Source organism: Cimex lectularius, unplaced genomic scaffold (assembly GCF_000648675.2).
Source record: "Cimex lectularius strain Harlan isolate CLEC.00 unplaced genomic scaffold, Clec_2.1 scaffold18, whole genome shotgun sequence".
Taxonomy (NCBI): domain Eukaryota; kingdom Metazoa; phylum Arthropoda; class Insecta; order Hemiptera; family Cimicidae; genus Cimex; species Cimex lectularius.
Window position 1 is genome coordinate 2425013 of NW_019392764.1, and position 17546 is coordinate 2442558.

At 34.5% G+C, this 17546-nt stretch overlaps 1 protein-coding gene and 1 long non-coding RNA gene across 7 annotated transcripts in view; one reads left to right on the forward strand and one right to left on the reverse strand.

Annotated features, from left to right (window-relative positions):
• The window catches only part of LOC106661388, a 139828-nt gene that overhangs the window by 78530 nt on the left and 43752 nt on the right, over nucleotides 1-17546 (reverse strand). For 3 of the 4 annotated variants that reach the window (XR_001339711.2, XR_002910385.1, XR_002910386.1), the window contains exons 1-2: nucleotides 13622-13782; nucleotides 2453-2633 (exon numbers count right to left, since the gene is read on the reverse strand). This is a non-coding gene — a long non-coding RNA (uncharacterized LOC106661388). Of the gene's footprint in view, nucleotides 1-2452; nucleotides 2634-13621; nucleotides 13783-17546 lie in introns of those variants that run through there. The other variant, XR_001339712.2, reaches the window with a different exon arrangement.
• Nucleotides 1-17546, forward strand: part of LOC106661387 (homeotic protein antennapedia-like) — a 294613-nt gene that overhangs the window by 60549 nt on the left and 216518 nt on the right. Inside the window, exon 1 of one of the 3 annotated variants that reach the window (XM_014384726.2) lies at nucleotides 16402-16509. The exons of the other annotated variants lie outside the window; for them this stretch is intronic. The gene's annotated coding sequence lies outside the window, so the exon portion shown is untranslated. Of the gene's footprint in view, nucleotides 1-16401; nucleotides 16510-17546 lie in introns of those variants that run through there. 3 annotated transcript variants of the gene reach the window in all.

The following is a 17546-nucleotide window of genomic DNA, read 5'->3' on the forward strand; positions in this document are numbered from 1 at the left end:
TACTTAATATTTCAACGTCATCTCTTTCACCACTAAATATTCACGCTAATAAATACACTCTCGATATTCACAAAAGGAAACACAAAACTAGATATCTATCAAGTAATATATACACGAAAACAGCCCTGTTTTCTCCAAAAATCCGAACATGGGACCAAAATACTTATTGCAATACTCAATCTCAATCCTCATATCGGTTCTACTAGTTTTCTATATTGAGCTAAAGAATGACATCCTTCAATTAAGTGGGACCCATTGGGCTACCTTTCTCTTCGTGTCGAACACACATGATAGTAAAGAATCTTTCAAGAAAAGTGGCATACTATGGTTCCTTAAAGGAAGGTGGTCTTTTATTGAATATATTACCGAATATTCATTATTTTTCGTGGTCCGCTTGACCAATTAATATCATTCGATTAATTAAGGTTTTTAGTTAAAATAAAAAAGTCAGTGTCACGAGCGGGATTCGAACACACGACCTTCGGCTTGATACGCCGCTGCTCTACCACTTGAGCTATCGTGACTTCGATCCACTCGGGCACTAACTTCCCATCTCACCCCACCTTTTTGAATTTTCCCTCCATTTTGCCATTTTTCAACGAATATTATTGAGAGAATGTATTACAATATTTAGTAGCGTAGATAACTTATTCAGATTTATTGTACACTATGTGTACAAGGTATCAAGAACAACAGTTTATACGAGGAATGATAAAATTATTTAACAGTAAATTCATGCTTAGTGATGCCTTGCAGTTTTTTTTTAATGATAATGTTAATGTTAATGAAAAATGGGAGAAACTGGGAGCCGGCCTGGTGGAAGGGTGTCGGCGATAATTTTCTGCATCTGCGAACGACTTCATCTCGTAACGTAATAAAGTCACCCCTCGAAGTTTGGTAATAGCAAAATTCTTCATCGAATTGAACTTATCGACGGCCCTTTTATTCACCCCTTGGGCGTTTTTTTCCCTTCGTCCGGAGGGTCTCGACCCAAGAATGCCGCCTCCCCGAAGCGAAAATTGGCCGGATCCACGGTGGAATAATTACGTAGAATTGTGTGTACGGGGGTGCCAACAGTTTAATGAGGGATCAGATATTTCCAGCGGGGGAAGGCCGAAGAGTAATAGCATTTTTGCCCATTATTTCCGCAATTTACGCATACATTACAGGTCAGGTTATTTTCAACGTTGGAAAATAACAATATTAACATTAAACTCTACCCATCTATAGTTCAAATTGAACAAAGCTGAATTCAGACAGTTAACGATTAGCCAGCTCATTTGAGATTAGATTGAAGTCATCATTGACTAGATTATAATTATCATTAAAGAGTTAATCACGAGCTAAAATCCAGAGGGGCCAAGTTTAATCATTAATAACCCGGAGGCTTTAGGGGTAGCCTGTGTATTCATTTCTCGACTACAGATCTTATCTTTCATTACAATTGCATTAGTGGTCTCAATTCGTTTCGCGAATCATGTCGCAATGGACTTGATATTGGATATCATTAAAATGAGACCTATTCATGCTTTTTAGTGTTAGTAGTGACCAGCCAAACTCTGAAATGCGTAGTTAAATTTAAATTACTATATATTTTGTTTTGTAGATTGGGTCACGTTCCGCTGTAGTTCTAAATCTGATCTGTATTGTAATAATGTATAGTTCTACAATACATAATGGATTTTCCTTCTCTTTACATTACTTCATACTACGGTGAAAACATTTTAGTTTAAAGAAGTAATTTTTTTACATTTCTCCCCCTCACTCTCTCTCTCTCACACACACTCACTCCTCTCCCTCCCACCCGTTCTTTTCTTTCTTCTTATTTCTTTCTATCTCTCTTTCACTTAGCCCCTTAATATCGGCCCTGATGATTACCTTAAAATAGGTCGAAAGCTAGACATAACAATTGACTTTGCTTTTTTCTTCAAGACCAATCCTTGATCCAGGGTGTTTGTTAGCGAAAAAGTGGTCGATACTTCTAACATTAAAAACTACTTCTTTCCAACCTGTAATACATTTCAATTTTTTCATCTTAAAAGCCTGCTATGCTTCTATCCTTTCAGTTATACATGTTCTGTTCTTGTATTACCATCCAATCTATCTATTATACCAAGGATCTATCAATCCTTGCGTATTTCCGCATAACTTACTGCCATATATTTATTTGTGTCCACTATTTGCATACAAAGGCGAAAACACACACGACCATACAAACCACTCAATCACTGTCACACATAACGCACTTGTTAAATCAAATTTTACACCAAGGTGTTATACTCTAAAAATGTGTCTCATTTCTCCCCCCCCCCAAGAAAATAAATATGTGGTCAAAGAATGCCTTTTAAATCCAGCGCACCGTCCGGGCCGTAGCCTGTTTCAAAAATATGATGTTCTTTTCAAAGATTAACCTGCACCAGAGAGTTTCGCGGATGTGAGTAAAACGCCTTACCTCAATTTATCTTCTTCCCCGGCTGGCTGGAACACAGTTCTTAATTAAAGTGAACCCCAAAGTGTACATGACAAGTTCTCTAACAAGTCTTGAGCAAAAATCCCCCCGGGAGCCCTGCGGTCGGCAACTTCCCACTCTCCTTCCACAGGGATTTTACCATGGATGCGGCCTCCCGACGGACCTGGAACAGTTGAAAAGATCCCATGATTACACTGTTGTTTACCTGCTACGAATGAAGCGGGAATGGTTGCAGGGAACTCCTTGACATTTTTTATCGGAACGTCGGCAAATTCATGACCTTTTACCACTCTTACATTGATGAATAGTTTGCTCTTAATCTCACGGGAGGTCTATCGCTTAGATTTATTGCTTCGCGTTTCCACTTTACAACAAAAACCCGGAAAATTAAAAGTTATATGCATCTTAATTTTCCAGTATTGAATCACAACCGGGGCACTTTAGTTGAACAACCTGTTATGCTTAATAAGACCTATTTATGTTTAAAAAAATATTGACAAAAGCTGTAATAATTTTATTTTATTCTGTTAAAATCACTCTGTTTCATTTTCCTTGTATTTCCATCTATCTGTTATATTTTCCGACGCAGCTGGCATTAACAGTAAATCAATAAAATATAAAATATACACATATGTTTACACACTACGACACACAACACTGGGCAACCTCTGCTACAAGACATTAAAAAAAGTTAGAATATATGAATGTATTTACTTAATTTTGTAGATGTAAATGTCAAACAAATATAATAAAAAATGGTTACAATTAAAACGAAAAATAAAATACATGTTCCATTATAAGGCATGGAAATAAACCGTCTGCCGCTGAAAATTTTTTATGTTTATATAAAATGAAAAATTTGGGCAAAACAATAGTAGAAAATGCAATAAGCATAAAACGTCAAACATGATGCCAATCCGTAATTATAAAAGTGAATTTTATTTTTGCCAACAAGACAAAGTTTTTAAATATTAATTATTAATTAACACTATTTTCCTCGATCCTTTTGTAATTAAGTTTAACTTAATTTCATATCTGTTGAATAATTGAACGATCTGATAAACGGCGAGGCATAATATATATTACTCATTTTCCTCAATTAACCACTATAAGTTTCATCCCCTCGGGATTAAGAAGCCTTCATTTTAAGCACGCGTACTCGAGGAATTCCTCCTGTAAATTATAAAGGCCTTACGGCATCCGGCGAATTCAGACTATCTATGCAGCGTTCATAAATATCCTGCCGGCCCGTCAACGCCATTATGCTGGACGTCCAATATCCCTGGGCACAATCCACCACCCCAAAGTGAGGCCGGTGCGGAAACCTGACAATTCCCCTTACAAACTTGTTATATTAAATAATTATATTCAATTCATTGGCAATCAAAGATTTTCCCAATATTAAATAATAACATGCTAATGTAATCCGACCCCGGCATTAATATCGAGTTCGGTAGCAGTTGTTATGTAAGCCCGAGGAGTGTAAGACTGATCCCTGAACCGGCCCTAAATCAAGTAACACGTTGTAATGGAATACGTGCTTTGTCTCCTGGATTAGAAGGGGACTCTGGGATTAGTCTGGGACTACATTAATCCCAAATCCTCTCCCGCGGGATCTCCTCAATTTCATTAGGAAACTCCACGTGTGTAGAGAAGATTGTTTGTTCGGAGTTAATTTAAAGCCTAAAGTCTTTGATAATCATTTTCCAAATCTCTTCTTTTTTGGCTTTGGAAAGAACAAACACGAAGTGCTTTAAATTAAAGACCCATTCTCGTAGTGATGGTTTTTCTACCTTTGAACCCGACCAATACATCACGAAGAGCGTGCACGATCACTGTAATTTCACCTTTGCAATAGTAGGCTCTCTCAGTCTCGCTTTGCACATTAGGTCTGTGAAACAGTTATCAATACTAACCAACATTAGCGTGAAAGAAAAACTAAAATATTATACATATCTCCTTATATAAAAATAGTTGTAACTAATTTATAAGTGTATTATTACTTTTTACATGTCCTTAAACGAACTTTTTTCTTGCGATTATATATATATGAACTTTGAACGAACAGGCACAACTAATTAAGCTAATAAACGTACCTGACCAAAGGAAATCGTGAGATTAGGCGGACCAGAACGATTCGCACGATCAAACTACTAAAAAACAATTCATAAGAAATATGATATTGGACATAGAAGAAATAATAAACATTTTACTTTTTATTTCTGAAAATGCTAAAAAGTAATTAACACGAAGAACTTGCATTAAAATTGATAGATAAGGGTAATTTTAAATAAAAGAAAACACTCAGCACTCAATATGAGACTTTGAGGCTATGTTACGGGTTCTCGGGAGGAAAAAGTTTTGAAGAAAATATATATATATATTGGGTTAAACTGGATCCTCCTGAACATAGTGGAAATTTTGGAAGCGGGAGCAGTTTGTTGAAGCCGTTGAACACTGCGATGTTTTGATGTACTGTGATGATCGCCCAATCGGTGATCATACCCGTGTAAGCCAGTTATGGCTTACCCGTAAGGTTTTCCCTCAAAATTAAGTTTGAAATGGGAAGGAAGGTTAATTAATTGAATAACGAATAAAATTAACACCAAATTTATTAAGGAAAGAAGGAAGAAAGGAAATTCAAAGGTATTCTTATGCCACACCGGGATAAACGAAATTAAACTTAAAATGAAACTGAACGTTGAAAACAAATAACAATAATAATGATTGACACCCGCGAGTCAGGCCTCTACTTATCTGAGTGCCTTGGGCTTTGGTATCTCCAGCAATAATAAGTCCGCTTCTTGCCTCTTACACTTCTGGGAACACACTGGCCCTTTTCTACCCACAATCCTCTATAACCTTTTCAGGAGTGCGCTTGGACAGGCTGACGTGTGAGGTTGTAGCGTCACAGTACTAAGGAAATTGTACGATTTGTCTTATGATTTTTGATTAAAAGGAACGAAGCTGAATATTAGATGGCTTAGCAGAAACCCACAGTTCCAATCCTTATGTCCAAAATGATCACAGTAACGACTTGAATAATGTTCATGGAGTTTTAACCGTCAAAACAGATTTCAGTCCTAAAAGTCTTCATAGTAGTCCAAGTCTTCTGTTAGGTTGATGTTTCTTTAGTCTTGTGTGATGTTTTCATGTCAGGGTATAGCCGTAAGTATCTGACTAGAGTCGATAGCTCTTGTTCTTGGTGTACAGTGTGCAAGATTACCATTTCAATAATGTCCACTAGGTAAATTTTCTTCATTCCTCCTTGTCCTCCTCTTTTTGCATCAGTCTTTCATAGCCACAAAATGTTCTTGGATTTTGAAGGTTGCTTCGATAGGATTTGGGGTACAGGTCAAAATTGCGTTGTCACCCATGCCCCCTTGTGAAACGCAGAGCCGGTTTTATTGGTCTCTAATCTGAGTACTCGTTCACTCAAGCAGCAATCGGTTAAAAACAAATCGAGTATAATGTAATAAACAGGTAAGAAGCGTTTAAGTTTATAAAAGATGAGCTATTAATTAAATTAGCTTTATTAATTCATACGTATATTTCGTCCAAATTTTGTCCCAAAAATATGAAATTAGGTAAAATAATGCACCTGTTATTAATGAATATTCATAAAAACAAAAGTGTAGGTTGTATAAAGCAAGGCATAATGTAGGTTTATAGCCGATGATAGTAGAAATATTCTTAAAAATCTTGTATGTTCTTAAATGGAAAATAGAGACATTTAGACAGACAGAATAAGCTAGATGTTTCAGAATTTTTACTATCTTGAGGTATAATTGGATTTTTAATAATGGCTTGGAGATAATAATTGATTTCTCATCCCACCGTTCTATAAGCAATATTTTCTTCTAAATTAGTACATTAATGAGGTATCCGTTGGGCGGGAAAATATTGCCCGGCCGGTTTTGAAGCATTAGGATAGCCATTAATCTCTTAGTCTTCTGGTGTCCGACCCAGTCTTCTTTCTTTTTTTTTACACCGCAGCCGCCGGTTGTTCCTCCCCTTTTGGATTTTTACCACTCCGCCCTTGAGGACTGGCTTTCTCGGGCCGACGGTTGATATGATGGAATAGGACGGTCCCGTTTAAAGCCGTATCATATAAGGGCCCCCAGGGATATGCAAATGAAGAAGAAAGGGGGAGTTATATTAGACTTGGAAATATAATGGGGTGGCATCACTGCGACCACCCCTAATACATAAATCAACCCCTATCGACTTTCAGAAACGTTCTTCTTACTGCCTATGTGGATCTCTCTGCGATTCTACTTGTGATCAGTAGAGTTTAGTTATTTCGAGCAATCCTCAAAAGAAGTATCGATCAATATATGCATTGTAAATTTAATTATAAATTCCCTCATTACAGCTCATACTGCACTCGTTTGTGTGTAATATTTATCTTTCCAAAAAGTAAACTAAAGTTATACATATTTTTTAACAGTATAGAACACAAATAAAATACATAACCACTATAACTGATCGGACCAAACAAGAGAAAACAAACTATAGGAACAAAAAGTCCTCCGATCAACAAAAAAGGATACAAATACATTTAAAAAGTATAAGTATAAAGTATTATTTTAAAGGAAAAATAATAGCCTAACTTAGCGTGAGAAAAAACTAGTAATTTACTATTGAATATTTGTCTTTATTGACTATGAAGCTATAAGTAAACGCATTTTCAACAAAAGTACAAACATTTATATGCATGTGGTGAAACGAAAATGTTGATTAGATGAAATGATCATATTTGGAATAAATGTAGTATACGATAATAAACATTTAAATATTTCAGGAGCTAAGAGAGATAACTTAATTTTGTAGACATCTTTTTGGTAGTATCGCCCTGACGATAACCTTAAAATAGGTCGATAGATAGCAGTAACAATTGAATCTGTTTTTTCTTCCAGAACATATCGACGTCAAGATATTCGTGAGTAAATAAGTGATCGGTACATGTAACACTTTCCATAGATCGATAGAGAGAGAAACAGAAGGAGAGAGAGAGAGAGAGAGAGAGAGAGAGAGAGAGAGAGAGAGGAAACAACTTACCAAAGTCGAATTGTAGGGAATGGTCATGAATGTTATACATTTGAAATTCTAGCACACACTTTCATACTTTTCAATAATATTAAACTCTTTTAGAAAACAGTCTTTTTTCGCTTCAGATAATCTTCAAATGAAGCTGTTCTAATATATTGACAAGCCGTACTAATATTATCTAATTAAAAATGTTATGTAACATGCCTACGTACAGATAATTTTGTGAAATTTAATTACAAAAGCTATCTAAATTAAACCGTTATCTAAATTAAATTTATGGCAATGTATCGAACTCACACCCGACATTATTGCATGGTTTGAACAGTTAAATCATCTCTGACATCTCGACCAAAAACTAGCCGTAATTATCGATTGTCAATGTTGTGTTGATTAAGAGTCAACATATCTGTTTACCCTCCGAGGCCTGACAACTTTCAGAAGTTACATGTAACTTCGTTAAATACAGAGGAAAGTTCCATATTTCAGTTCCTTTTGCTTCTTTTTTCCAAACCAGACAGTGACCTCGATGAGATGTTATCTTCTTAGAGTTACCTCTTAATCAAAGTCAGACTGGATCACTATAATTATAAGAAGTACTCCTGAGAATTAGCATCCGGCACCCTCCAATCATTTAACAGGGCCGGAGTCATAAACTGCAGCTCAGACGGTAAAAGCATGACTTCTCAGCCTTTCTACACTTCTGGCTGGTGCAGTTGAAATATAAACTCGAAAGAATCGTGCAACTGGCGTATTATTCATATTATTTATCCCATGAAATTACATGTCAACAAAGCTACTTAAAACCTGATAGATTGTAGTGATAAAAACAATTGTCAACTGGTTCATTCCAACTACAGCAATATGCTATATGAACATCACAAATAACATCTGGCTCTGTTTATTCTCTCTTCTATTTGTTTGCGATTGTGTGTTTTGGCTTGATACCAATAACAGCGGACAAGGGTGATTGACGACGGACCATCATTAATCTTGTAACAGTTATCACGAATTTATTTGTTCTTCAAACCAGGCATAAAAATGATGAGCTTTTGTTTTCCGATATATGTGTTATGGTAAATCTGAAAACAAATTGGTTTGAACAATTTTATGTGATTTAATATTTTAACACCAATTAAAGTGAAGGAAGGTTCCTTTTTTAAAATTTCTTGATCAAGTTGAACCATGATAAACAAGCAAAAATTAAAGAATCCAAATACCTATTTAACTAGTTCTTGGTTATTTGTTGCTGTCTAGATATGCACACATATATATCATATATATATGTACATAATATATACATATACACATATATATATACATATTACACATATACATATTTTTTTTCCAGCACGACTTTTTCACTACAGTACTTGGTTCAAAATTGAGAATTACAGACAATTTCATGCATCAACAAGATCACTTTTTTGGCTTATATAGTATATGTGATTTGTAGCTTCATATATTTTGTTTAAAATGGAAGATGTATTGGCCTATTTTTTACTATCAAATAATCTTGATCCCGATATGGCCTGGATGAAAAATTCAATTGTTATCTGCCAAGCTTTTGACCTATTTTAAGGTTATCGTAAGGGTAAAACAATGTCTACATAGTTAAGTTTTTATTAGATGGTTTATTTTATTATTAGATTATTTATTATATGGTTTATTTTTTATTAGATGGTTTCAAATTTCTTTGAACACAGTCTCAGCATTGCCAAGGACCGCCTCTCTATTAAAAACATAATTATATTTATTTATAGATATCTTTAAAATTGTATTGTCCTGATGATGACCGTAAAATAGATCGAAAGCTTGGCAGATAACAATAGATTTTGATCAAAAATCACATATTTACATATTAAATATATTTTATTTCTGCGAAACCAAGTTAAACTTTATGCGATTTATCCAGCAACAGCTGTTGACAGAAAGTTGACAATTTGATAAATATCTTTCCTGTTACGTTGATCGTCGGCGATTGACAATTTTTTCTTTATAATACAGATCGTGTTGAGAAACCGAATCGACTCACATATGAATTCCTACTGGTTTTTAACAGCAAAATATATGTGTAAGGAGAAGAAAAACAAAACGCCAAATGATTCCAGCTTGTGTGAATTACTGAATGCAAAATTAACCATATAGAAATTTGAAATATAAGACTTTACAGTGAAACTATAGTTACTGCTAATCCCGATGCTTATGTCAAATTTTAACAAAAACCTGCTATTTCAACAGCAAGATATTAAGATTGCTAGTAAAGCCTTTAAGTACAAAAACAGTTCGAAGATTATATAGAGCATTTTTCCGTCAAATTAACCTTTTAACTTCTAATTAACCTTTGCTTTAAATAACTTACAAAAAGGATATGGTATGAAATGTAAGCATGTAAAGTTCCTTTATATTTGCATTTTCTTTTTAATAAAAAAAATAAAGCTCTTAGAAATCCATGTGAAAACTAATTACAATTAACATTTATACAAAATTAAATATAAAACTAAAGAATTTTTCTTTGAATTTGCAATTATTTTTAAAATATAAAATAGTTTGTTCTATAAAATGCTACATGAAAATTACTTATAACTAAAAATAAAAGTTATATAAAATTAAATGTAAAAACAAAGGATTGTTTTTAAATATAATATTCTTATTTTATAGACCAATAATTTATTATTTTAAAAATCTCGAATTAATAGAGGGACCATATATATAACTTTTAATTTTATTTTCAATTAATTTTCACAAGAGCCCTATTATTTTGTATTGAAAAAAGCTCAAATATACAGGAATTTTACTTCAAACGCTTATATTTCATCTCCAAAGTTATTTTAATGTTTTAAAATAGGGATAATTTATAATTACAAATGGTTAATTTGACGTTAAAAAGGGTTAACTTGAAATTAAAAAAGGATAATTTGAAGTGGAAAATGGTAAATTGACGGGAAAAAGTTATGTATTAATTTCATTAGGGTAATGAAACGTTAGTTACTACATCCATTAGATTTCGTGGTCCGATTGACCAAATAACTTTTTTCACTTAATTAATCTTTATGTAAGGTATTGGTTGAGATAAAAAAAGTCAGTGTTACGAGGGGGATTCGAACCCACGACGGGATGGGAAGTTGGTGCCCAATCGAATTCACGAAGCGCAAGTTATGGGTTTGAATCCCGGTCGTGACACTGACTTTTCTATCTCAACCCATACCTTACATAAAGATTAATTAATTCAAAGAGGTTAATTGCTATTTTAAAAGGTTAACAAATATGGACATCTATCAACAAGTAGAGATAGATCAGACGAAATCGAATGAAACTTTTGTCATGGTGTTGAGTGTTGTATTTCTAACTGGCCTTACCCTGATGGTTGCTGGGTAAATTATCATTAAAAAATTGTCCAACTGGACGGTATAATGAACAGTTTGATGAAATGCCCGAAATTCAGCTAAAACTCATCTAGGCCTACCCTATCTTGGAAAAGTTTGTATAATTAAAAAACAAGATAAGGATCTGCGGGAAGGTCGAGTACGGTCATTAATCCCCACTCATTGTTTCTCTGCCCATTGTGTTAATTTACAACGAAACCGCCATGATATAATTTATATAATTTTCCGGGTGAGGGGGTCAACATGTAACACTTGTTGTACTGCCCGTTTCTGATACCACTTCACGCTTTTTTGTCTCTTTCTTCCTTTTTTTCTATCGACTTATTCTCCGTGTAAATCCAAAGCGGAAAAACTGCCTACATGCCTTCAGACGGGCGGAAACAGCGCTTCTTCAATCGAATGCATTGGTCCCACGCAAAGGTCCATTCTCGACTGTCACTCTCAATCAACCCAATCTCGACGGATCCCTCAACAAGTCATTTGTTTCGCCCTCCCTCGGCAATCAAACCAACCAAATATATGATTTGGTCCAGCCTACGGGTGGTAAATTAACTGAAAGACGTGTAACCTCTTTCAAAATACAAAAAGTTTGATATGTGAGATGATTTTTTTAAACATTTCTCTTATTGCCGTCATTTTATATTTTATAATAGGCATTAATCTTTAAAAACAACCTAGCGGAACTAATTACCTAACCTGTTTATATGACAACCAAGAATATTTACAAACACAGAACGAAAGTATAATACAAGTTCTAATTTAGCCTCGAAACCACCTTTACATTGCACAATCTGTTCACCTTGTCTTTCCGTTGTCGAGTGCATTTTTTCTTTGTTCTTTCTACAATTAATGATTCACTGATCACATTACGATTCTATGTAAATAAGTAGTCATTATATGTTATGTTCGTCTGCTAATTCACGCAAGACATGCCTAAATTTCTTCACGGAAATATTAAATAAAAATAATAAAATACGATCAGGGATGAAGTGATTGTATAACAAAACCATTACCTAGTCCTGAATAATAGGAAAACAGTGTGTACATAATTAAGTTTTTAATAGATGGTTTCAAATTTCTTTGAAGACGGCCTCAGTCTCAATTTTGACAAGGACTATTAAAAACTTAATTGTATTGATTTGTAGATATCTTTAAAATTGTATTGTCCTGTTGATGACGTTAAAATAGGCGATGACTTTAAATTTAATTTGGTTTTTAATCCAGACCATACCAACATCTACTATCTAGTTTACTTCGTCATTGATTTTGATCAAAAATCTCACATATTTATATATCGAATATATTTATTCCTTCGAAACCGAGTTAAACTTTATGCGATTTATCCAGCAACAGCTGTTGACAGAAAGTTGACAATTTGACAAATATCTCTCCTGCCTCGTTGATCGTCGGCGGTTGACAATTTCTTCTTCATAATACATATCAAGATGAGAACCCTCATCGATTCATATATGAATTCATCCTGGCTTTTAAAAAAATATCTAAGTGTAAGTATTTAACATATTAACATACAATAGATATAATATTAATCAAAATGTGTAGAGATTAGTGACCGTTAATCGATAGTTATTCAGATATTGTGAGATGCGGTCTGGTGTGATGTAGGTTTCAGAAAAACATAAAACTGATTTTCTGAAACCTACTTCACACCAGACCGCATCTCACGATATCTGAGTAACTATTAATCAAAATCATATTTTTGATTAAGGACAGATTATTTCTCGAAAGTCCTATAAGAAACATAATTTTTTCTTTCTAATGTATTTCATACATATTATTTTAATGAAAACCTATTGTGTATGAGGGCGATGAGTGATCAATAATTATGTCTGTGAATAATTTCTGTGTTCTTTAAATAAAAATTTCTAGAAGTGTGTGGTGATTAGTTACCATTAATCGATAATTATTCAGAGATCGTGAGATGAGGTCTGGTGTGATGTAGGTTTCAGTTTCATATTTTTCTGCAACCTATATCTCACCAGACCGCATCTCACAATATCTGAATAACTATCGATTAACGGTCACTAATCTCTACACATTTTGATTAATATTATATCTATTGTATGTTAATATGTTAAATACTTAAATCTCTGAGTAATGAATTTCTAGAAAAAGAATGTAATACAAATGTATGATATATTAAATAAGACCCCGGGTAAAATCCACAGTACAATGTGACAAAAAGCCTACAAAGATAAAATCGAATGTGAGTTGTAATTAAGCATAGAGCGTTATTATACAATATGCTTCTTCATAATAGTACAATTAGCGCGGAGGTTACGCGATGAAAACATAACTTGCTCATATACTGATGTTTTCGAATTTTGGTCACCAGATACTTGTGATTTTTAGTGGAGAACAGCTAGAGTTTATTTAAAAATTAATATGTTTAGTGGTCTGATTGACGAAATTAGTTCTTTCAATTAATTATTCTTCCTATGTACCCCCACGACCTTCGGCTTATTCGAATCCCGCTCGTGACACCCGCTCTTCATTTCAACCAAGACCTTACATAAAAAGAATAATGTATTTAAAAACTTATTCAATCAGGAAGAACTGTTAACATTCGAATTCTCAGCGTCATTCAACGCTAACGGTTAACACATTCGATCAAAGCATGAAATACAGCGAATAAAGGTGACGTTTTGTTCTACAAATTTTGACTGAGAAGAGTTCCTTAACAAAATATTTTACTTACCACAGGATCCTTAGACAGACGACTTTGCTGTATGTAGTCAAACGGAATACTGAACCGACTCCAGTCACCGCCCTTGGCCCTTTCAATGGGGCCAGGTCGGAAGACATGTGTGCGACCCTCCCTCAATGGCCTCATGGAAGGACAAAAAACGCACAATTGTACACACCAGGAAATGGGTTCAGAAGTAATAAAGCATTTACCGTCTTTTTTTACCCCTAGACCCTGGGTTTATTTTTACACTGACCTACATGGAAAAGAATTTTTCAGCCTTGAAGGTGATACCATTGGAAATTTTATGAGCTACTTATATCTTTAGTACTGTTTCCCGTTAATTTGTTAACCATATTTTTTCTAACAGACAAATTTTTTCTGTTAGAAAGATTTAATGAATGTCATACTTTCCGACAGAAGTTAATTATCAGTCATCAAAGTTAGAGCTACTTATATTTTAAAATAATGAATAACTTCTTTAAATGGGATTAAAAATTGAATATTAGATGGTACCCAAAGTTTTAATAGGAATGATTGATAACGGCATGTGTTCAACGTGAAAGTATTAAATTCCGAATTTTCCGCATCATATAACCAGGAAATCGCCGACGGCCGTCATTCGGGCCAGATTTACAGCCAGGTTCACGGCAGAAAAATCGCCTAAAATTAAAAATGGCTGTGAGGCAGAAATCATTTCTCACGCGTGCCAGGTGTGAATCCTCTCCCTTCCCTCATTTCCATGGGTTGAAACACGGCTCCAACCCCAACCTCCTGTCCGACGGATGTTATTTCGATTTGTCAACTGTCCAAAACCGAGATTGTTGTCGGCCCGAGAGTAAATTATACGGGCCCTGGGCTGAAAGACTTCGGTGGTAAATAATGGAAGGAGTGAAAAGGAATACTTACGTAATCTTTCTCCCTTTTCAACCGGACTTTGATTTATAGGGGACCGTCGAAAATTTATTTGTAATTGTACAATATCGCATGAAGGCACTGTAATGACTTTAATTATTAATTTTGATACAGACCGGGTGCCGATCCTCGACCTTTGTACTTCATTATTCTGCCCTATAAGTCTACGTCGTAGGGTGTTGTTGAGTAATGGAGGATTAAAGTCCTTATAAGTCCTGTACCGCTATTGGCTCGGGACTTAACCGAAAATAGCTTTTGAGTCTAGGAGTAATATTCACACCCCCGGTAAGAGATCTTAATGACGAAATCAAAACCGAAATAATATTAATATTTATTTATACTAATTTTATGATTAACATTAATTTCATATTCATTAGGGCTGACACTGACTACAGAAAATTGTCAATAAAGTGGTAATTTTCGCTAAACTTTTCCCAAAAGGTATGTTAATATTTGAAACTACATTTCATCAATTCATAAAATTTGATATTTTAAATTATGTAAATGCTGATTTTGCTCAGCGATCAGAGAGTACAAAAGAATTAAAGAATCATCCAAAATTTTACAAAAAAGTTCAGAGTTGTAAAAATACAGAAATTTCTTTGACCGGCCTAAAGAAAAATAAGAAAAACAATTTTTTTTCTTATTTAGTTATTTTACAGGCATCGAGAAAAGTTCTTCCCTATAAAGAACCACATAATTCTTTGTCAGACTCAAAGAAAAATTCTACCTTATTGGACAAATACATTAACCTCTTCACATTTGACTTAACTTTCAACTCTTCAAAGATACATATTTTTCTTTTCCAAACACGAAAAGATATTTTTTATATTAAAAAATACCAAATTTTCCTGTTTGCACATTAAAGAAATTTTTACGGTAAATAATTTCATTGGGGTCTTTAAACTTTTAGCCCTACTGAAAGATGTTATACGTACCTCCGGCTAAGCCGACAACTATTTCAGACAATATGTTAAATAGCAATCCATGTAAAAAATTGTAATTTTTACCAAGAACAAAGAGTTTAAATACAGGAAGTACAAAGCTCAAATTGCTACTCAGAAGCTAATTAATAAAACACGCAGGATTGTTAGCAGTCAATTTTTAACAAGGCTTAATATTTCGCTTGGTCATTTCAGGTCGTTTTAGACTTTTTATCCTCCCTATTTTGAACTGTATGGCGCGTTTCGGCTTCTTCGTCATTCCCCTTACTGGAGAACCGAAATACAATGTTAAGGAAACCAGAAAGATCGGAGCCTCTAAACCGCAAGTTATCACCTGCAGATAAAATATCATATCCGGCTTTATTGAAAGCCGTGAAGAAGGTGGAATATTTGCATGAAATTATTTCAAATTGGTAATTTTTGTGTGTTGATAAGATCGAAGATCCGTGCATCCGTGAAGTGAATTTGTTGCTAAGGATTTCTTTTTTCCGAGAAAACGTTAGTCTAGTGTCTGTAAGCATGCAAAACCTCAGATAGTTTTGGAAAGGACGTGAGAGTGCACGTCCCCAGCGGCTACATTTTCTCTCTTCACCTTCGCCAAATTTTAGACGCCACGGGGGTCCACCTGACCCGTCCAGTAAATCTTCCAGCTTCCATCCACCCCGCAGAGGAGATAAATAATAACAACGCGATAGATCAATCCGGTCGTTCTCCCTCATTGCGGAACAATCGTCCATGTATGCCCCCCGTCGAAGGGTTGCAACCCTTTGCGACGAGGGTGGCCCCCCGAAAAAATCCCCCTACTCCAACAGGAACCACTCAGCTGCCCCCCTCGCTAACTATTGCTGCCTCTTCGTCTCCTACTCCACCAAATCAAGTCGGCCATTATCTAGCCGCGGTTGAGGGATATCTGCAGTCGGCGAGAGGGGCTGCCTCTCGCTCTCAGTCTCTCGCGCAATCTTCAGCAAGGTGGTGGTGCCAAGTGTCCCTTTGGATATTTTTCATATATCGATCTTTTCGGCCTGCCAGCGTTTTACTCCGGTGAGACCGATAACAAGTACTTATTTAGCAATAATTTTTTAAACATAAAATTTGAAATAGGACAAAATTCAATCCTTTCTCAATATCCGGGTTTGTTAAAAATCAAATTCTGTGAGATAAACGATAATTAATAGTAAAATAAACTTAAAACCTAATTTATATAAACAACATCATTATACATATAAAAATAATATATCTACTGATCATACAGCCTAAATTTGTGCAAGATTTGTGTAAATTTAGTTCTACCGAAACTAGATAGTAGATTTCATTACCGCTATTAAGGGAAAACGTAATAGATTTTTTTTAATCAAACAGTGTTTTTCTAACATGAAGTTTATAAAATTGTGTGTGTGTGTGTGTGTGTGTGTGTGTGTGTGTGTGTGTGAGAGAGAGAGAGAGAGAGAGAGAGAGAGAGAGCGTTTCTGGTTGTGCTTCGCTTTTATCCTTTTAGCTATGAGCTTTTATCCTTTAAGAAATGCTTATGCTAAATTTCAAATTTGAAACTAGGTTTGTTTTAATGATATAAACATATTCAGCGGAAAAGATTTTTCTAGCCGGACGAATAGAAACCGACCAATAACAAAATCGTGAGGATTTACTTCTCATTAGGTACCCGTAGTGACTAAAACAAAACACTAAATTAGTTTACTAGTATTAGTTATTTTTATGTGTGATCACTTTTAATAAAAAATATAATTTACAATGGAATATAATAAAGCTATAACTTTTATTCCTAACTTGTAAAAGCTTGCTCAAAAATAATGAAGACCCTACTACATTTCTGGAAATATATCAACAAATTCTCAGCAAGTGGGAAAAATCTTACAGTGCCTAAAACATTAACAATATTTATTATTAAATAATCTTGCAATATTAACCGACTTTTATTATCAATTCTACACACTCGGAACAAAAGTGGATACGTCAAATTTTGGAAAAATCGGATAATTGCGTATACTTTAGGCTAGACAGAATGAGAATAATTTTCCAGATCGGGTGTTATATGAATTTCATGAAATATGAGGACAATGAAA